Source organism: Suncus etruscus, chromosome X, assembly GCF_024139225.1.
Source record: "Suncus etruscus isolate mSunEtr1 chromosome X, mSunEtr1.pri.cur, whole genome shotgun sequence".
NCBI lineage: Eukaryota > Metazoa > Chordata > Mammalia > Eulipotyphla > Soricidae > Suncus > Suncus etruscus.
This window is the reverse complement of record NC_064868.1, coordinates 105,431,346-105,453,673: the sequence shown is the minus strand read 5'-3', so window position 1 is coordinate 105,453,673 and position 22,328 is coordinate 105,431,346. Positions and strand designations below refer to the sequence as shown.

Genomic DNA, 22,328 nt, shown 5'->3' with positions numbered 1-22,328 from the left:
GAAGTTAGATTCATAAGTTTGTAGTTCTAGAAACAATACAGGCTGAAGATATAAATTCAGAAATATAGAATGTTGCCAGTTGTATCTCTGCCAAATATAGTGTCTGGCATAAGGCCAATGAACTATAAAATTTGGGTGGGGGAGCTGAGAAGTCGTGAGAGGTAAGAACACTTACCTCGCATGCATCGACCAATATGGTTCAACTTCTCACACCACCTATTGTGCCCCAAGCATTGCCAAAGTGATTCTGGGGGCAAGAAAGATAATAGAGTTAGCATGACACTTATCTTGCACATGACTAGTGTGGGGTCATTGAACATGAATTCCATCTCCAGTATTCCATGATACCTCAAATCCACCAAGAGTGATCACTGAGCACAGAGTCAGAAGCAGTCCCTGAGCAACACCAGCTATAACCTCCAAACCCTGCACACAAAAAATTTTTTAAATAAAATTGTATTTGGTTGAATACATTTATGCTCTTGGAGCTTAGAGTAAGATAGTCTTTGGTTCAAATCTAAATCCCGGCTTTGTTATTTTACTAGATTGAGCAAGTTACTACAGTTTTGAAGTGCCAGTTTCCTCATCTATAGTATTGAAAAAGCTACAACGCAAATTTCACAGAGTCATTGTGAAAGTGATTCTAAATAAACCATATAATGTGCTTAGCACAATCCCTGGTGCTCAGTAAAATGGAAGCAACAAAAGCATTAGGTAAATGCTTCAAGAGGATAAGCCTGGATAGGACACGGCAGAAGACAATTACAGGGGCCAAGACAATGTAGCCAGGCTGTCATCTGACAGCTAGTAAAGTCTAGTGGTTAGAAGTGGCTATCTTGGGCCCGGAGAGATACCACAGAGGTGTTTGCCTTCTGAGCAGCCGATCCAGGACCAAAGGTGGTTGGTTCGAATCCCGGTGTCCCATATGGTCCCCCGTGCCTGCCAGGAGCTATTTCTGAGCAAACAGCCAGGAGTAACCCCTGAGCAACACCAGGTGTGACCCAAAAACCAAAAAAAAAAAGAAGTGGCTATCTTGAGCTAAACTCTACATTCATAATCCAGGCTAAGCCATTTACTAGCTTATATCTTACTTACCATGTTGGTAAGGGTGTGTATCTGGAGAGTTAAAGTATTATTATTTAATCTCTAAAATAGAGGCAATCATATATCTATTTGTGTGTGAAGAATTAAATAAGATAATTTAAGGAGAAGGCAGAGAACAGTGTCTGGTTTATATTAAGGACTCAGTAAATGTTGAGTAGTATTATCATGTAGGAGGGAGAGTTCTGCACATAGACTTCAGCTCTGTCCTTGACCTGCCTCCGGAGAAGACAATATATAGTTTTGGCCAGACTGCTGAGTCCATTTCACACTGTGTTGTTCACCCAACACTCTTGTTACTTCTCTTCAGCTTCTACTGTTTGTAACCTCTGAATTGCTTATGAACCTTTGCCAGAATTGGTGTGGAAAAGGCCAACTCTTCCCCATGAGGGCTCCAGAAACAGTTCCCTTTCACTCAGAAGGAAGTGTTAGCCATAGGCTGCAGCCAAAGAATATCCAGATTCCCAGGCTGCCTGAATTTGTCTGAGTGCAGAGAGAAATCACCAAGTTAGAAAATCTCTGGACATCTTGGTCATTCCAATACTACTCACTTTGTTGCTAAGAAGCAAACCAACATATCATCACTGGCACTAGCCTGCCCATTGCTCTTTCAAAGGACCACAATGAGCCCAGATCTAGGCTTACCTCTCTCTCTGACATATGGTGGTTTTAGAGTTACCATTTCTATTGAAGAAGACTAGAACCCAAATTCTCAAAGCTACAAAATTCTGGAACAGAGTCTGTAGTCAGTTGTCCTGGAAAATCTTAAAGGAAGTCACTAGAATCATTTTCTCATGCTCTTTGCTTGAGCACAACTTCTGTGGTGTTTATTACCCAAAGCCCCTGGTATCTGAGCTAATAACTCACATCTACTGCCTATGGGTTTGTCCAGAAGTGGGAAAGTATGACATATCCCACATGAAAGAGCTAACAGAAATTTCATTAATATAATCGCATGCTCATGTTCATATTTGACCAGTGACAGACAATATATACAATGGTGGTTCCTGCCATATAGGCTAGGTATATCATAGATTTGTGTTAGTATGACATGCACACAACAATGAAATCACCTAGCGACACATTTCTCAGAATCAATTCCTTTGTTCAAACAATACCTGACAATAAATGATCCTTCAGGCAGAGGTGGATGAGTCTGAGGTGGGAAGGGACAAAGAGAAAAGAACCCCAAAAGGAGCTTCATTAGCATTCTTGCAGATTTTAGCCATGAACATGGTCAGTATTACCTCCCTCCTTCTATTGGGTATCTCCTAGGTGGGGGGAGAGGAGGGATTTCTTATCCTTTTAATGCTCACCTTGTGTAAGCGATGCTGAGAATTAAACCTAGTTTGGTTTCATGCAAGGCAGGTGTCCTCCCCACCAACTGCACTTTCTCTCTAGCCTTCACCCACGTTCTTATCTCTAAAACCTTTCTCTGTTTCCTCTGCTTCTGCTCAATGATTTCCTATTGCTTAAGGATAAAATACTAAACTCTCTCATCTCTCTTGTCATCACAAAAGAATTTTTAGAATGAGAAAGGTTTTTCTGAATCATCCTATCTATATTTTGCTTTTGAACAAAAATGAAATTGAAGTTCAGAGAGAAGTTTTCTGCTTAAAAGTCAATTGTTAGGAACTTCAATCTCCTGACTCTCAACCTCCTGCTTGTTGCAAAATGCTACTCTGTGTTCACCAACTTTGTGCATCTGTTTATGTAAAAATTACTTCAATTTAAGTGATTTATGAAAACAGGATTCATTTTATTACATCTCATCATTTCTGAAGGTCAGGAATTTAGGAAATATGCAGCTGGGAAGTTCAGGAATATGCCAGTTTCTTGTGCATGCAATCAGATAGTGACTACAACTGGAATAGTTGTGTAAGTAGGTTGACACTGGAACCCTCAGGAACAGACCAGGTACTTTTGCCTTTCTCCTTGTATTTTAAGACTCTTTATGTGTATTGATTTGGGCTGCCTCTTCATTAGCAAGGTAACAAGTGAACAAATCACATAATTGAACAAATTATTGGTCATAATTGAACAAATGGGAATGTCCTGGACTTGAGCAGTAAGTGTCGTAGCAAGCAATGTGGAAGCCGTGTCTCTTCTTATGATCAAATCTTGAATGTGACCTAGCTTCACTTATGCCATAGTAGGGAAACTTACCAACTTCCTATATCTCAGTGGGGTCAAAGTCATATTGTGAGAAGTCCATGTAAGATGAAAGACTTCACTTTAGTCTTCTAGTGGAAATAGTACCTGCCAACTCAATCTTACTTCCTGAATATCCCTCACATAAACCTGTTTCAACCAACAGGGATCATCACCCAGGGCCTTCAAACAAACCTTCTGCTGTCTTGCTTTGGTAGTTTGGCTGTCATAAGGCCCTACCTAGATGATTATCCTTTTCTCTGCTACCTTCAGATCTTAATTTGTGTCCCACCTCTTTCTTAAAGCTTTATACAGACTCCTGTGACAATCATAAGCAGCATTTCCCCACCATTCAAAGCATATAGGAAGCACTTGTGTGTTTTAGAGGCCAATATTTGCTCTACACTTGGTTAAGAACAGTATGACCAAAGGTTGTGGGTTTCTACATCTGGGCCCTAGGATTCTGAGTTGGTTTACTGTTGCTGCTGCTGTTAGCTGTGCTCAAGGCTTACTTCTAACTCTGTACTCAGGAATCATTCCTGGGGATGGTCAAGAAACTATGTACCAGGAATTGAACCAGGATGGATCATAAGCAAGGCAAGTGACTTACACCTATACAATCTAAACTCTAGATTCCATTGAGTAATCAGTCTTGCTCATCTTTATCTGGCTCCCCAAAACCTCAAAATAACGTGTCTTCTAGACACCAAAGGCAAGAGAGAGTGACAATTATGGTGAGATGTCTCCTCCAGATGGACACAGAAACAGATGAGCTTCTGAGCACAAGGTTCTGGCAGTTACATTCTTACTTCTGTAAGAATAAAATGAGTAAGAAACTTTGGCTACATATCAGGACACCAGGGAACTAGATTTTTTTGACCAATTTTATATACCCAAAGCAAACCTCTTACTTGTTCCCATGGTCCTCAGTTTCCCTACTTCTGCAAAATGAGACATAGAGTGTTCCCTTTCTACCCACATGATGAACAGAGGAGAAAAATTTCTAAGAGCAGAAAATGCTGACAATTCTTATCCATGTTTATTCTCTTAAACTACTGTAACTTTACTTAATAGCACGTAGAGTCCAAATAGTAACTAGATGAGCTGGTGGGTGATTTCCCAACTGGTGTTGGGCATCAGCCTTTCCCTGGGCACACTTAGGTAGAGCTTTGAAATATGGCCATTTATTTCTCAGTTTCTGAAGGAATCACCATAGGTAGGAGCTGAGACTGAGCAAATAATTTAGACATAGAACTAATAGTGCCAGACTTTCCTGCTCCAATGCCCCCAGACAATTCACACTCCTACAGAGCTTTCATAGTCTGGAAAAAGGAACCCGTCACACACTCTCCAGTCATAAAAATTTCTGTTAGGATACTTTTTTTTAGCTCTATGGTCTTGTTTGAGTTGTTTACTCTCTTTGAGTTTTAGCTTTCTTAAGCAAAAATGAATTCATTGCCACCCCTGGAGAAGAGAATGATTATTTCTTGGCTCTATTGTGCAGGGGTGGCATATAGTCTCTCTGAAGCTGGGAAACATTAAGTCAGAACATCCTTCATCAAAACAATACATGGTTTTCTTAAAATAAAAGGGGCCCCAGGATTCTTTACTTGTGTAGGACCTAGTTGTTGACTGAGGCAGAGTGGAGGAGACTCAGTAGTTAGCCGACCAAAGAGACAATTCTGGTCATGTGATATGATCTTGGTAAATTGAAGTAGCTCAAATCCTCAGTACTTATTAGGACTGCCAACACACTCAAACAGAGCAGTTGTCAGCTTCCAGAATGAATGCATGCCAGGTGGTATTCACATGGGAAACCCACTGCCACGCTACGGTTTGGAGAAATTCTCTGCTGGTCATCAGGAACTTCACCCTTCACCCTCCCAAGCTAGAAAGCTTTTCATTTCTCTCAATTTATGAGACATGCTTGCACACGTTCACAAAGTCTGGGCATTGCAGCATTGTAATAAGGCAAAACTGAAAGTATTCTCTATACCCACCAGCAGAGAGGATTGGTTAGCCAAATTATAGGATAGCCATAGTACGGAATGCTATGCAGGGAATTCTTTTAAAAGAAGTAGGCCAAAATATGTGAATATAGAAAGCTATATATGACATAGAGTTAAGATTAAAATGCCAACTGTGGATTGCAGCTCTAGCTGAAAGGGCTAGAACATATGACTTGAATATAGGAGTCCCGAGATCAATACCTGGCACTACATGACCCACCAAGGAGTGTCAAGTGTAGTTTCTCTTTGTACTACTGGTGTGGCTCCCAATACAAAATAAACCAAGAAATCAAGGTGTAGGAAGATAGGTATAATTATATATATATATATATATGTTGGACACAAACAAACAGAAATTTCTATAGTTGCAGTATATCTGCCTGTAGTACATATGCCATATGTGTATTAATCAGAGTTGTCCAGAGAAATAGAGTGATATTGAGATACAGATACATCAATTTTCTATAAGGAATAAGATTACAGGATTATGGGACCCAAGAAATTTCATAATCTGCCATCTACAAAATGGAGAAACAGGAGAGCTGGTGCTATAATTCCAGTCTGAGCCCAAAACCAGACAACCAGGACAGCCAATAGTCTAAGTACCAGACAAAGAGCAAGGGGAAATAAATTAATGGTTCTGCTTAAGCAAGTAGGCAGAAAGGATCCACTACATTTTGTTCTATTCAGGGTCTCAATGGATTGAATAATGTCTATACATCTTGGGGAGGGGAATATACTTTAACTGAATTCACCAATTTAATGATAATCTCATCCAAAAATACCCTCAAAGACATACCCAGAAATAATAGCTAATCTGGGCATCCTGTGATGCACTGAAGTTGATATATAAAACTGGACATCCAATACTACACAAAACATAGTACATATTCAATGAAGCTCCTATAAGGATACCCATCACAATTTTCAAAGTTCAATCACTTCAGAAATTTATATGGAACATAAACCTCCATGAATAGCTAAAGCAATCCTTGGGGAAAAGAAGATGGGAGGCATCATTTTTCCCAAATTCAAACTATACTCCAAAGTGGTAGTAATTAAAATGGCTTGGTATTGAAATAATGACAGACTCTGAACAGTTCAATTGAATTGTATATCTAGAGACAGATACTCAGGTATCAGATAACTTAATTTTTTATAAAGGAGCAAAAATATGAACTTTAGCAAGCAAAGCCTCTTCAACAAGTGGTGGTGGGAAAACTGGTAAGCTGCATGCAAGAAAATGAACTCTGGCCTTTTTATGACATCTTACACAAAGGTCAAATCAAAACAGATCAAAAAGCTTGATATAAGTCCTAAAAACAAAAGGTTTATAGAGTAAAACATACTAAAAACTCTCCATGACATTGAGGCTAAAGACATCTTCAAGGATGAAATGCCTCTGCCCAAGCAAAGATTAACAAATAGAACCACATTAAACTAAAGAGCACCTAAAAAAAAGATGATGACCAGGATACAAAGACTGTCCACACAATTGGAAAAATTATTCACCAATACACCTCTGATAAAAGGTTAGTATGTAAGATAAATAAGGCACTGGTAGAGCTTAACAAGAAAAATATCATACAACTCCATCAAAAAATAGAGTGAAGAGATGAACAAAAACTTCCTCGAGGAAGAAATACAAATGGCCAAAAGACACATGAAAAAGTGCACCACATCATTAATCATCAGGGAGATGCAAATCAAAACAACAATGAGCTACCATCTCACACCACAGAGACTAGCACACATGGCAAAGAACAAGAACAACTAGTGCTCATGCACATGTAGGGGATGGGGGAAGAAATTCTTATTTACTGTGGGTGAGAATATAAACTGGTCCAACTATTTATTTATTTATTTATAATTTTTTATTTTTCATTATGAGAACAAAGATGCAAAGAAAGAGGACAAGGTAAAGTTACAGTGGAAGGACAATCATCCATAGCATAATTCTCAGAAGTCCCCTTGCTGATATCTTAACTTTGAAATTTCAGTCAAAGAACATTAAGATAAATAAGACAGAATCCATGTACAATTACTTTGTCCCTCAAGTCACCAGATTGTAACACATTATAATATTTCTTAACAACACACAAGACAATCTAAAGCCATAAAACTTACATAACTCCTTAAACATTACAGGCATAGTATTTTTCTACATTTCCATGTACATGCATATTAGCTTAAGTTAACCTCAAATTTTAAATGGGTTCTTTTTAAGGATTAGAGTCAAAGGAGCACGGTAAAAATGGTGTTAGAGTGGCAATTGTTGTTTGCATAGGCCCACCAAAATATGAGGAACATGGAAAGGAATAACCTTGGCCTAAATACAAAGAGACCCGACCCCTGAAGTTTCCTGGCACGAGACCAACTCTAGGCTCCAGGCAAGCTAGATCGTCCAATCCAAGACATTGCCTGTAGTCCCAACACACTTTTATTTTTCACACAGTCTCTGTTGTTGGTATCATGTTTTTGTATTAAAGATCCTGGAATCTGCATATCCTACATTGAAGTCAGGATGAAGTAACCTCACAATCAAAGGGCAATGCAGGGAGCCCTGTCCTGTAAGCAGGTCGTTGTTGTTGTCTTCTCAGCGTTAAGGGAAGTCTCTTTTGAGCAGGTCGATGTCTGAACAGTGTAGGGTCTTCCGTGGTAGAGAATTACTTCCAGGTGATGTTATAGACAAGCCTGGATGTTTCATGGATGGCTTCTCTGGTTCAGGGGTGAATGGAAAATGCCCTTTCTTCTGAGGTCTGTGCCAGGTCGTTATGTCAATATTCAGGGTGTAAGGTCCCTTTGCACTACAAGATTTGTGTGTTCCAATCTCTATTAGATAGGATCTTATTTGTATTATAGTATTTTCCCATTTTAATGTGCCTATGCAAAAAAGGAGCAATGCCAAGTGGTGTTATTGGCGCATATGGGGGCCATAAGAACAAGTCCAACTGATTCCCATGATACGGTTCAATCATAAGCATTAAACTGGGGGACTCTTTCACCAAAATTCCTTGTTAAACAGCTCAAAAAGAGAAGATAAAAAGTGGTTAGAATCATCACTGTATAAGACAACATTTAGTAAGAATTATAGCTATCAGAGAAAAAACACAAAATATTCTAAAGAAATACGTGTCCATTTTATGTATCTTGAAACAGTTCGGGGTTGTTGCACACAATGCACGGCTTTGGTCTGTGATTAGGATTATACAGTACTGAACTTAAAAAGAGTAATGTAGGTTAGTGACGTTTGGGGGGGTTAGAGAGTTAAGGAGTAAAAAAGAGCTTTGTAGGGTTGTGGGATAGGGCAGAATACAAAATAAACATTCTGGATACGCAAAACATAACATAAAGATAAGGAATACTCTTAATGCTTAAAGTGCGCTCGGGGGGCACGAGCCCCCGCACGATTCTGTAGTTTTTGGATGTATAGGGAGGAATTTCTCACCCCTTCCCCCCATGGCCCGATTAACCAGGCGTGGCCCTGAAGACCCGCCTGGTGTGGGGGGATCTCAGTCCTCTGGACTAAGTGGTCAGCCCAGGGGGCCTGTGGCTAGCTGTCCTGCCCAGAGCCCCCAACATACCAGTCAAACACACCCAGAAATCCTGGCATGCAGAGTGTTCTGAGCCCAGCTCTGCCTCTGTAGTTTTTGGATGCATAGGGAGGAATTTCTCACCCCCTCCCCCTAGTGGTCCAACTATTTAAAAACAATATAGACTTTCCTCAAAAAAAACTAGAAAGTGAATTTTCTTTTGACTCAACAATACAGCTCCTGAAAATATACCCCAGGAGGCAAAAAATACAGAAAAGCCTTCTGCACTTCTATGTTCATTGCTGCACTATTCAAAATAGGCAGCATCTGTAAATAACCCCAAAACAGATGATTGAATAAACAGTGGATTATCTAAAAATGGAATATTATGCAGTTGTTAAGAGGGGAAAAGACAAAAATGTCTGCCATAGAGGCAAGTTGGGGGTTTGGAGGAAGGGAGATAGGGAGATGATGGAAGATTAACAGGGGAAATTGGTGACAGGAAATTAACACTGGTGAAGGGGTGGTGTTGGAACATTGTATGACTGAAATTCAATAACTTTTAACTCCATATCTCACAATGATTTAATTTTAAAAAACTGGCCATCATATGGGATATATAGTTTGCCTTGCACCAGATTTAATTCCATGCATTCCATATGGTCCTCTGAGCACTGCCAAGAATAATTTCTGAGTGATAAATCAAGAGTAACCCATGAGCAACACTGGATGTAGTCCCCCCTCCAAAAAAAGGCACCATGGGATATAGTTCCCCCACCAATAAAAACTTTGACCCTCATAGGGTCAGGGTGATAGCTCAAAGGGCCAGAATGCATTCACATGCTTAAATGCAGTGAGCTAAGTATTCAAGCCTTGTCACACATGGTCTTCTGAGCACCAACAGGATTGGCACCCACGTACCAAGCTAGGAGTGCCTCCCAAATGCCAAGAAGTGTTGTGTCTCCTAAAGAAAAATAAAGTAAAATGGAATGAACCATTGCACTACACATTTGCAATAAACAAAAATGTAGGCTATGCAAAGTCTACAGCGCATAGGGTTTTTCCCTTGCACATGACCAGCTTGGTTCTATACCCGACAACCTTTATGGTCCTCCACGTCTACCAAGAGTTATTCTCTTCTATGTACAGAGCCAGGAGTAACCCCTGAGTGCCACCAAGTGTGGCCCAAAAACTAAAAACAAAACAAAATCAAGCTTAGGCTATGCAAAGTCTTCCAAGTGATTACCTTCATAAAGAAACTAAGATGAGGAGTATCAAGGAGTTCTTCAAATATCTGCATGATTTTTATATTTCTGCTAGGAATCCATTTATCAATTTATTATCTAATTAAAGACAATTAAGCAAGAAAGCCTATGATTAGTGGTTGCCAGGGATGATGGATGGTTATGGAGAAGAGGTGATTGATGGATGGCCGGGGAATGGTAGATGTAACTAAAAGAACAGCATGAGGGAGTTTCTTTACAGTGCTAATTATGAAGAACTACACAAGTGATAGGATTACATAGAATATGCACACAAACATGCAAACACAAATAAGTATATGAAAGAACTCTTGAAATATAAATAAGGTCTGTAGTTCAGCAGATGCTAGAGAACTGAGGTCATTTCAATGATCTTGATGTTGTGCTTTTGATGTGCTTATGATGTGATGTTGATGTTGTTTGATGTTGTGCGATGTTGTGCTCATTATGTAAGTCATATTGGGGACAGTTTGCTAAGAGTGCATGGACCCTCAGTCCAGTGTTTAGAAAAAAGACCTCTTGATGAGTCTACAATAATTTGAAAAGAAACACTTAAAATCAGAATTACAGAGAAAAGTTTTCAAATTTCATTTTATTTTGGCACTGTGGCCTACAATACTATGTATGGTAGGGTTTCTTGAATAATCATTGCAACACTACATTCTCCATGATACTCTTCATACCCCCCTACCATTGTCCCAGTGTCGTATCCTCTCCTATTCCCTGAAGCTCCTGTCCCTGGTTGGTAACCTTCAAAGAACATTTTGTATTTTTTATATTTGTAAGGGTTATCACAAGGTTTCCTTCTGTCCTATGTGATGGTGGTTACATGACTGTATATATTTGTTAAAACCCATTTATTGAACTTAGTTCTACATTAAGTTTTTTCCCAGCTGGGGAGTTTCTCTCTCTTCTACTTTTTGTTTGTCTGTTTTTGTTTGTTTGTTTTTACTTTTTCTCTTTTTTATTACCAAATAGTATCCCATTGTGTATATATACATATATACATTTTTTAATCCACTCATTTGCTTTAGACAATTGTGTTGCTTCCAGATTTTGGCCATTGTGAATAGTGTTGCGTTGAACATAGAAGTACAGATGCCCTTTCTGAAAAGTTTTTGTGCCCTTGGGTAGGTAATTTTCTAATCTATTTTATTTTTATTTTATTTTGACCAAAGTCGATTACAAATCTTTCACAGTAATTTTTAGCTAAATAGTGACATTGAATCAGTCCCACCACCAATGTTGTTTTCCCTCCACCCCTGTTCCCAGCATGCATCCCATATCCTCCTCCTTTAACCCCCGGATTGCTAGTATAAGTGGTCCCCTCTGTCTAGCATGTTGTAGATTGGGTGTTGATTCTTTTGTCGTTGGCTTTAGATTTGGTGTTTAAATCTGATCTTTTTTTTTATTTCTACTTAATGTTCATATGACTGTCTGTCTTGGTACCCTCCATTATTTCCCCCTCAGTTTGTGAGGCAGACAAGATGGTTCAAATTATGTGGTTCTGTTTGAAGGAAAGAAAAAAAAATAAATGGGGCAAAAATTAAACAAGCTGTTTGCTTTTGTCAATACCCAGTAGTGTTCAAGGTTTACTCCTGGTCCAATACTCAGGAATCCCTTCTAGTACTGTTTGGAGGACCATTTAGAATGGCAGGGATCAAACCTAGGTTGGATGCTTGCAAGGAAATTGCCTTACCCATGTATTATCTCTTCAGCCCCATGCTCTTCAACTTTTCAATCAAACTTTCATTGAAGTTTTCTATAAACTTCAAAAAATACCTCATTCACTGTATATTTACATGTAAGAGGGTGAATTTGGTTTTTGGGGGGATATACCCAATATTGTTCAGGGATCTATTCCTGGCTCTGTCCCCAGGAGTGACCTCTTACAGCAATCAGGGGACCATTGCGGTATCAAGGATTTGAATCAGGCAACTGCATGCAAGTTTTATCTCCTTTATTATCACTCTAACTTCATAAGAGAATGAGTTTTAATATAGATAAATTATGCCTTAATAAATCCATTTTTATAAAAACCTTGAACCAAAGGAAGAATAATGATAATGGCAGAGTAATGATTTATAGTCAGAACTGCCCTAATTAACTCATGCAAGTAAATCACTCAAAATTCTGCATTTTATGATCAATTTAAAAAATTGCTTGGGATTGGGACTTTACTTCACTGTTAATTCATGTGTTTAGCATGTATGAGGCTCTGGATCTCAATCCCAGTTGGTATATCTACTTGGTATACACACTTGGTATAATCCACAACAATGCAAAAACTCAAATACCTCTGGCACTACCACCACCATCAAAATTACTTGTAATGCACTTTCACCATAGCCTATGTATAGGCTAAGTATATGGGGCATATACCTATGCCCCAGCTCCAAGTTTCCATCAGATGCTCATCTCAGTCAGTGATGAGGAAACCCTCAGTCCTGCAATACATAGAGACCAGATAAATAGTACAGTGAGCAAGGCATCTGTCCTGCATGAGGCCAACCATGGGTTCAGTAACCATTATGGCCAGGAGTGTGATTCCTGAGCATAGAACTAGGCTTAAGCTCTGAGTACTACTGAATATGTTTCCTCCCTCAAAATATCACAGTCTATACCATATTAAGAAAACTAGAATAGCTAGAAAGTTTTTTTTAACTTATCTACTCATGAGCTATGTGGCCTTGAGTAAATTACTTCCCCTCTTGGTTTCCTGAGAAGAAAATCAACTACATTAAAACCCAGCCAGCTCTTAGAAGTTGGCACTCCTATGCTTTCTATTGTGTTTCATTATTATATATTATATATTATCATAAATTACATCTAGAGAGACAGGATGGGACAGGGGCTTAGATCATAGGAGACACCAGCAAGTCATTGGATTTTGGCTCTAGAGCTGCCAATGTTCAGCTCTATGACTTCTGGCAAATCACCTGTATGAGCTTTAGTAGGAAGGCACTAAGAATACCATTTTAGTATAAGGATCTTAGGAATAGGGAGTAAATGAGGTGATATATGTAACTAGAAATTAGTGATGAGCAGATACAATACAATACAATATGAAGCCAATAACTGTTGGAGCCAGGAGATAAGCATAGTAAAAGTGAATACAAATTAGCCTGACCCAGGTTTGATTTTGAGAAACACATGGTCCTGTAGAATTGGGTGTAACCTATTGGCCCCCTGCCTGCACAGTACTGCTGGGTGTGTTCCTGGGATCCCCATCACTGTTAAGGTAGCTTGCAGGGTCTAAGCAGCACCGCATGCTCTGGTGCTTGCATTGAACTACTGCCATGCTAGCAGAGAATCACTGGTGAGGTACAGGGGAGTTAGTTCCTAAGCATTGCTTTGGGGTGCCCCTCCAAAGAAACAAAATATAACCTTTGAATGTGTAATGTTAGATGGCAAGAGAGAAATTATAGTTACTTATGGGCTGACTTTAAAGTGGGGGTGATGGGAGATGAAATAGGGTTTTAAGAGGTATTGGCCTTTCACCTGGCCAACCTGAGTTTGACCCCCAGCAACACACATGGTTCTGTGACTCACCAGTAGTGAACCTTGAGCACTGCCAGGTGTACACCCAAAACCAAGCAATCACTAATAAAAAATAAATCAGGAAGAGGTGCACTGTAGAGAGCACAGGAGATAAAGCACTTGCATGCAGCTGACCCAGGTTGGATCTCCAGTACCTCCATTGGTAGCCCAATATTGCCAGTGATCACAGAGACAGTGCCAAAAGCAGCCACTGAGCACCACTGAGTGTGGAAAATAATACCAAATAACTAAATGAAACAAGGTGGGGGCCCAGAAGATGACTCACTGGTTTACAATGCTTACCACCTGGTAAGCACCAGGTCATGCCATACATGTGTTGAGGCAATCCTGACTACCCAGCCATTAGAAATCATCAATAGTCCTGGAAGTTTGTTAGTGGCTCAGAGAGCACTGAGAGCCATTGTGAGGTTCTAAATTTAATGTCTGGGCCTCATATACATACACTGAGGCGATCCTGACTATAACTCATCCCAGGATCCAGAGAGGAAAATTGGGGGGGGTTGGGGGGAAGTTGTGGTTTTTTGTTTTGGTGCTTGGGTCACTCCTGGTGGTGCTCAGGGGTTACTCCCATCTCTGAGCTCAGAAGTCATCCCTGGCAGGCTCCGGGGACCGTATGGGATTCCAGGAATCGAACCAGGGTCCTCCATTCAGGGTTGGCGTGTGCAAGGCAAGCACCCTACTGCTGTGTTATCTCTCAGGCCCCAAAATTGTGGGGGTTTTTTGTTTTGTTTTGTTTTGTTTTGGTTTTGGTTTTTGGGTCACACCCGGCAATGCTCAGGGGTTACTCCTGGCTGTCTGCTCAGAAATAGCTCCTGGCAGGCACGGGGGACCATATGGGACACCGGGATTCGAACCAACCACCTTTGGTCCTGGATCGGCTGCTTGCAAGGCAAACGCCGCTGTGCTATCTCTCCGGGCCCCCAAAATTGTTTTTATTGAAATATAAATTGGGGAAGCTGGGAAGATAACTTGAAGAACTGGAATGTATGCTTTGCGTGTGAGAGCCCCAGGCTTGCTCCCACACTGCTGGGTGTGGCCCCCAAAATACAAAATAGAATAGAATGAAATAAGAAAAAATAATAAAACAGGAAGATTTGGGAACTTTTCAGATTGTGGTGTTAATCCCCCCCCAAAAAAATCATGAGGGTCATTATAAGTGAAAGAGGGAAGCAAGAGGCTTAAAATTGATGGGGCATGAGAAAAATTTGAACAAACACCCTGGCTTCAAAGAGAGGAAAGTGTTGAGAGCTAAGGAATTTGGGCAACTCAGAGAAACCAGAAAAGGCAAGAAAAGTGATTCTCCCTCAGAGCCCCCAGAAGGAACGTACCCAACTAACATCTTGATTTCAGCCAGGAGATACATTTTAGATGCCTGACCTCCAGAACATTAAGACGATACATCTGTGCTGTTTGAAATCATTAACTTGATGGTGCTTTAGTACAGTGGTATGAAGTTAAACAGGCTGGCTACCATTCCTCCCAGACTTAGCTTCCTATACCCACCTTCCCCTCACCCCCAGTCCTCCCTAGAGACCCTAGGCAAGAGGGTTTTCTTGTATGTGTGACAACCAGGAATGAAGCTCAGAACATCACACTGGCCCTGAGAGCTTCTAGGCCACTGAGGCATATTTCTAGCTCTTTCTTGCTGGGAATCACTACCAACAGCTCTGGTAGAGCTGTCAGGATCAACCTGGGGATTTGTGGCCAGCACAGGGACTGAATTTACAGCCTTGCATTTGCTGGGCAAGTGCATTAAGGGGATTACAAACATCAGGGTTTTCCTGATCTCTTCTGGGCATGTTGTGATATTAGGGTTTGGATTCACTCATGACCTTGTATTTATTGGACCAGTCTCTGAAACCATTGGGTCATTTTCTAGGGTCCTCAGAGCGACTCATGATCTTCTACCTCCTAGTCATTATAATGCAGACTCTAATCCCACCACATACCTCAATGCAACTCCTATCCCTGGTCTTCAAATGTACCCCAGGGCCTTTGAATCTGCTGAACACCTTTCAGAGATGTATTGGTCTCCTGGAAAACACTTTTCCTCGCTAATAAATTGGCTAAGAGGCTGGGGGATGTGGCCCTGTGGTAGAGTGGCTCTCTTGCCTTTGTGAAGTTGTAAATGTGATCCTCAGTGTGTCTTTCCCTGTCTCAGTGCTACTCCTGACTCTGTCACTTTGCTCCGCAGCACCACCAAGTTGGAGACTCCTGGCATGCTGCAATAACTAAGGGAAGGGGCAAAGACAGGAAAGGAAGAAAGGAAAAACATAAATTAGCTTCAAGATGATAAGATACTGTTGTTTCTAGAGCCAGTCAGCCTGCCCTTATCCCAGGAAGGACCAGCTATCTGGCTAAATGCTTTTATCATCCTGCATTCTGTACTCTTCTGGAACATTTGGATATTCATAATAACTCGACATTTATGTGTTTTCCAACTGTAAGCAGACTGTACACTTCTAGGCCCAGACTGTTCCATCACAATATTCAGTGAATGGTAAATAGTCTCATTGTTGTATCTTAAACTCATCCCCATTTGAAGTAGCCCCCCCAAAACTCTAAATCACAGTCATCTTTTAAAAGTGCCCCTAGAGGGCCCGGAGAGATAGCACAGCAGCGTTTGCCTTGCAAGCAGCCAATCCAGGACCAAAGGTGCTTGGTTCGAATCCCGGTGTCCCATATGGTCCCCCTTGCCTGCCAGGAGCTATTTCTGAGCAGACAGCCAGGAGTAACCCCTGAGCATCGGCCGGGTGTGCCCCCCCCCAAAAAAAAAGTGCCCCCAGAGTGATAGCACAGTGGTGAGGTGTTTCCCCTGGACAGACCTGGCTTCAATCCTCAGCATCCTATCTGGCCTCCTGAGCCTGGCAGGAGCTATTTCTGAGTGCAGAGTCAGGAGTAACCCCTGAGCGTTGCCTCAGAACATAAAAAGCCCCCCCTTGCACTGTTCTGCACTGTTGCCAGCACTATTCCATACTGGTAGAGCGCATGACATTTCTGTTACGACAACTGAAGGCAATGTTCTGATATCAGCATCCCGTTCCTAGCCCCAGCTGAGCTAGAGGACACACAAACCTCCCACCCTCACACCCCCATTGTTGCTTCCCTCAAAACATCTGTCCAGTTTGCTTTCTCCATCTTGGTTCAGTTCGCTTGTGTTTCGCAACCCAAGAACTCAGCTAACCTCTCATGGCCAGAGAGTTCCCTCATCTGTTGTTCGGGCTATTCTTTCAAAGTGCTTAAAACTTACCTAGTCGCCACAGTCACCACCACCCGTTTCCCAGGATTCATGTCACACTTGACAAGGAGTCCCTATTCCTGCCTTCCCTAAGAAGTAGGGAAGGACTAAGAAAAGGGCACCGGAGAAGCTACTGGGTAACCCCTGGTGCCTGGTGCCCACCTCAAGATACAGCAAGAAGCTAGCCTTGGTTTGGCTTTGCCTGTGTGTGAATTTAGGAATAGTGAAGTTTTCATTTCTGCCCAAGCAAAGTATCACCAACTTGTTGGTGGGGAAAAAAATGACAGAAATGGAGCTGATGCTCACTTCGGCAGCACATATACTAAAATTGGAACAATACAGAGAAGATTAACATGGCCCCATGTGCAAGGATGACACACAAAATCATGAAGAAATGGAGTTGAAGATACCATAGGGTCATTTGCCTTGCATGCAACTAACCTGAGTTTAATCTCTAGCACTGCATAGGGGTTTTCAAGCCCTGCCAGAAGTGATCCCTGAGCACAAAGCCCTGAGAACCACCAAATGTAGCTTCAAACTAAATAAAATAGTTTAAAACAGAGGAATTATTGGGCCAGTACTATTGGAGAGTACAGTGGGTAAGATGTGCACTTGCCTTGCAAACATTGACTTTGATCCCTGACATTTCAATGGCCTCTGATCCCTGAATGTAGTGATCCATGGGAGGCAGAAGTAAGCTCTGAACAATGCCATGTGTGTTTTCTAAAAGTTTTTTTATAATGCATAGGGATTATTCTATCATATTTGAAGGCTTGAAGACTACAATCATGGTGCAACAAGTCCTCCCTCCCTTTCTCCCAAGACTCCAGCAGGGGCTCCTTGCCCCTTCAGGTTCCTGGTGACTCCTGGTGTTCCTTGGCTTATGGCCTCATCACTTCCATCTATGTTCCATGCTTTTGTCTTCTGTATCTCTGCTAAGGACACTCATCATTGGTCTTAGGACTGCTTTGCACCCTTCGAACAAAATTAATTCTATCTACAAAGACCAAATGAAGCCACATTCTGAAGTTCTGGGTGAACTTGCATACTGTGGGGTGGGCGGAGCAAAGGGGTGCTATTATTCCACCCACTACAAAAGGAAATACTTCCTCCTCTGGGACCTTCCTGAGAGTCCAGGAAGATAGTGTAGGGAGGGGAGGGGTACATCTGAAACCCTAATGCACAGCCCCCAACCACCTGGGGAGCTTGTTAAAATGTAGATTCAGATTCAGCCTGCCTGGGGTGCCTTTGCATTTCTCACAAGCTCCCAGGTGATGCCCAGGCTGCTGGGCCAGGCTTTGAATAACAAGGATGTAGGTAAAAGAAAATGCTTTGAAAACAGATGTCCGGTAGGTCGGCTTCTTCCACATCTTTTGTGATTAACTGTTCTCACGCTCTTGTTTCCCTGGCCACCTGGCTCTGGTGTTAATGTAGAAGATAGAAAATGTGATTTCGTTGGGGTTTCCCACACATACCACAAAAGCAGACTGAGAAGCAAGGACTAGCCAGGGTTTGAGCGGGGAAGTACTCCAGAAAGCCAGAAAGGGAAAGACATGAAGAGTCTTAGAACGCAGGAGGGAAGGGTGTGGCATTGGGGCCTGGCAGAGAAACTGGTGGTTTACCTCAGGTTTGTTCCCCTGGAGTGTTGGACAGGGGTGAAGTTTAGCATCTACAGATGCTGTCCTGCTTGGATGAAATCGCAAAGTGCAAGGTCACACCCAATTCCCTGGGTGCAGGGTGAAAGCCTGCTTCCATTAGTCCTGGTTGGCTGGAAGCAGCCTTCCCCTGCAGCTACCAGTGACCTCAGCTTGACAAAGGAGAGAAAGGCAGGAGATCATCTCCATCCACTGTAGGCAGCTTTTTAGTTTGCCTGCATTTCTACGGGGATGTTTGGAGTTCATGAGCTACCCAAGCAAGTAAAGTAGTGAGGATTATGAGTCCCTTCCAGCGCTGGCAGACACCTGCCACCAGAGAATCTGTGGCTAGCCAAGTGTACAGACAGGTGTTTTGAGCATCATAACTCAGTGCCATAGTTGTTGTGACTGTCCCATTTCACAACCCAGAAAACCAAGGACTAGTAAAGCCCTCAGAAGCAAAATTCACTTGCCGAAGATTCTTCAGGAATTGGATCCAAACATGGTGTGTTTGATTCACCAACTTCTGTGGATTCCAAAGGAAAGATTAGGTAGTAGTCCCAATTATATTTGAATATATTTCTAAATTGGCCTCCTCTCACAGTCTATGAGAAATGAAGAGTGAGAAAAAATGCCTTATTTGCACCCAGCTCTTTTCTTAGCTCTAGTCTTAGCAGAATACAGAAGGTCACTTTTTCCTTTGAAAAGGCAGTTAAAAGGGGCTAGAGCAATAGTACAATGGGTAGAGCAATTGCCTTGCACATAAAAAGCATAGCAGTTTGATCTGTATATGGTCCCCATAGCCCTGCCAGGAGTGATTCCTGAACATAACTGGGTGTGGCCAAGAAAGAAAAGAAAAGAAAAGAGAGAAAGAAAGAAAAGAAAGAAAGAAAGAAAGAAAGAAAGAAAGAAAGAAAGAAAGAAAGAAAGGAAGGAAGGAAGGAAGGAAGGAAGGAAGGAAGGAAGGAAGGAAGGAAGGAAGGAAGGAAGGAAGGAAGGAAGGAAGGAAGGAAGGAAGAAAGGAAGAAGAGAGAAAGGAGAGATAAAGAAAGAAAAGAGCAAGAGAAAGAAGGAAAAAGGAAGGAAGGAAGGAAAAAAGGAGAGGAGAGAGTAGGAGAGGAAAGGATATCTTGTAGATCATTAGTAGATAAATAGATCCATACTATGACAAACCAAAGGTATCACGGAGAGAAAGCAGGAAATGCAATTGTTTTGTGTCATTACTTTATATTTTTTTCACCATGAGATTGTTTCAACTGTGTTTCTTTAGCCGTTGCATCACATAAAGAATTTGATTCCTGCACGTATTTCAGGAACTCATTTATTTCAAGATAAAGTAATATCCTCCCTTTTGCTATGTTTGAGGTCTTTTTTTCTTTCTTTGCAGCCTCCTGCAAAACTCCTCAAAGGAGGAGTAGTGGCTATTCTTTACAGCATAGATTTCCCTGCACATCACTCAGACAGGACCACTGGTATGTGTACAGGCCCAGAGTTGAGTAAACCAATCCTGGAAAAGCCTCTTGGGAGAGGATCAAAGAGTGAGAACAATCTTTCCAGCCTTTGGTTTATTTTACCAGTCCAACAGCTCATGGTTCTGACTAAAAGTGTCGGTGGATCCTGAAGAGGAAACAGATCAGTGTGGTTTGAGAAGAATGTGGATGGAATCAAAGAGTACTGGGCCAATTATAAAAATACAGATTCTAGAGGGCCAGAACTGTAGCACAGTGGTAGGGTGTTTGCCTTGCATGTGGCTGACCCAGAATGGACCCAGGTTTGATTCCCTGCATCCTTATGATCCCCTGAGTCTTCCAGGAGTGATTTTTTAGTACAGAGTCCAACATTCTACATGATCCTGTGTGTCCAATTCTCTCCCAAAAACCTACCCACACTCCAGATCAGAAATCTTAAGGACAGATGATTTTCCAGGATGGAGGAAGTGTAGTCACCCAACATATGATAGCCAGGTCCGTGCCAGGCACAAGCCAAGCATCTATGCTAGAATTGCTGCATTCCTCCTACTCTTGGTTTTGAACAAAGGTGTTTTGTGCCACCCTACCCTCCTAATTTTATTTGTCCAGAAAAATAATTGACCTTTCCAATGTCTAGCAGGGAACTAACTTTTTTTTGGTTTGGGGTTCACACTGCCAATTCTTAGGTGTCACTCCTGGCTCTACAATAGTAATTAATCTGGGAAGTGCTCAGAGATGCTGGGCACCAAACCTGGGTCATAATGTACAAGGCAAGTACCTTCTCCACTGTATTATCTCTCTAGTCTGTAGGAACCAATTCCTTTGTGAAAATTACTACCTCTGTTTGTTGGGGATGACATAGATAGATGCAAACTACAGCATATTTATCTCACAATTTTGGAGGCTCAAAGTCTAAGGTCAGGGTTCCATTATGGTCCTGTTTTTGATTAAGACTGTCCCTGGTTTGCAGATGATCATCTTCTTATTGTATCTTCACATGGCTAAGAGAAGAGAGAGAGAGAGAAACACGGAGAGGAGGGTGGAGAAAGAGTGAGAGAGATCTTGAACCTTCTTAAAAGGGCACTAATCCCATGGGAAAGGCCACACACGGATGACCTAATTACTTCCCCAAAACACTACCTTCAAATATCAAGACAACGGAGTCTATGGTATAGACGATGCATCTCAAAAACACAGCATGGTACTTGTTATGTTGTTATGTGGCCACACATGTGGCCCCAACTCCCCCTTATTATACAGTACAGCTTCCTAACACTAACAGTGAGTGTAAGGACATGGCTGGCAGGCCCTTGGTGCCATGTCTTTCAGCCTCCACAATCTTCCCTATGTTCTGTCCTTCTGTAGCCAGAGGAGGCCACAGAAAATAATGATGATGATTGATTCATAATAGAGTTAAACTAGGACTAAACATTCACAAAGGTTGCAAACTAAATACAGCACCCTAGACTCAGAGTTCCTGTGATTGATTGGATAAGAGAGATGTCCAGACAATTAAGCCAATTATGTGGCTCAGTCCTCAATTATCCAGCCATATCAAAACCTTTAAGGACCTTGTAACCTGGTGCAGAGAATCCAGGGAAGATGAGTAGCAGACAGCCCAGCCTCAGTCTGTGGCTATGAACTTAGTACAACGGACTGAATCAAATGAGTCCTAGGTCTGCACTCTCGGCTTCATGAGCACCAGGCTCTAACCAACCACCCATCCCAGCCTCAGGCTCAGGAACAGCTCATTGAAAATTGTGTAAGATGCCAGTAAACAGCGCACTAATGAAATCCACAGATGAGCTCAAACCGGACTGTTCAGAATCCGCCAAGACTGAGATGGAGTCTCTAGAGATTCTGGGGAGGTTAGAAATATGGTGAGGACATAGCCAAGTGAAATACAGCCTGGACAGAACCCAGCAAATGGCCTGTGCCTGCTGCCAGATTTTCCCACAGTTATCAGGAGGTGGGAGGGCTGCGGAGAACAGCAGAGCCAAGGGAGACAGGGATGTGGCAGGGGCTTGGACTGAGTGGCCCCACTCCTGTCAATTGTAGGGTGAGTCTGTCAAGACAAGGGGCCGGAGAGATAGCATGGAGGTAAGGCGTTTGCCTCTCATGCAGGAGGTCATCGGTTCGAATCCCGGCGTCCCATATATGGTCCTCCCGTGCCTGCCAGGAGCAATTTCTGAGCCTGGAGCCAGGAATAACCCCTGAGCACTGCCGGGTGTGACCCAAAAACCAAAAAAAAAAAAAAAAAAAAAAAAAAAAAAGACAGTATCTACACTAGATAGTGGGCTCCTGTTCATAGGGCCCCCAAGGAATTCCAAGAAGAAGGGTGTTGTGGGCAAAGCAGGCTGGGAACAATTT

At 41.9% G+C, this 22,328-nt stretch overlaps 1 protein-coding gene and 1 non-coding gene across 2 annotated transcripts in view; one reads left to right on the top strand and one right to left on the bottom strand.

The window, feature by feature from the left end:
- Nucleotides 1–22,328, bottom strand: part of APLN (apelin) — a 552,821-nt gene that overhangs the window by 37,115 nt on the left and 493,378 nt on the right. The gene's annotated exons all lie outside the window — the stretch shown is intronic.
- On the top strand, nucleotides 17,154–17,261 carry LOC126000362 (U6 spliceosomal RNA). The gene has a single exon (XR_007492705.1). It is a non-coding gene; the product is annotated as a U6 spliceosomal RNA (small nuclear RNA).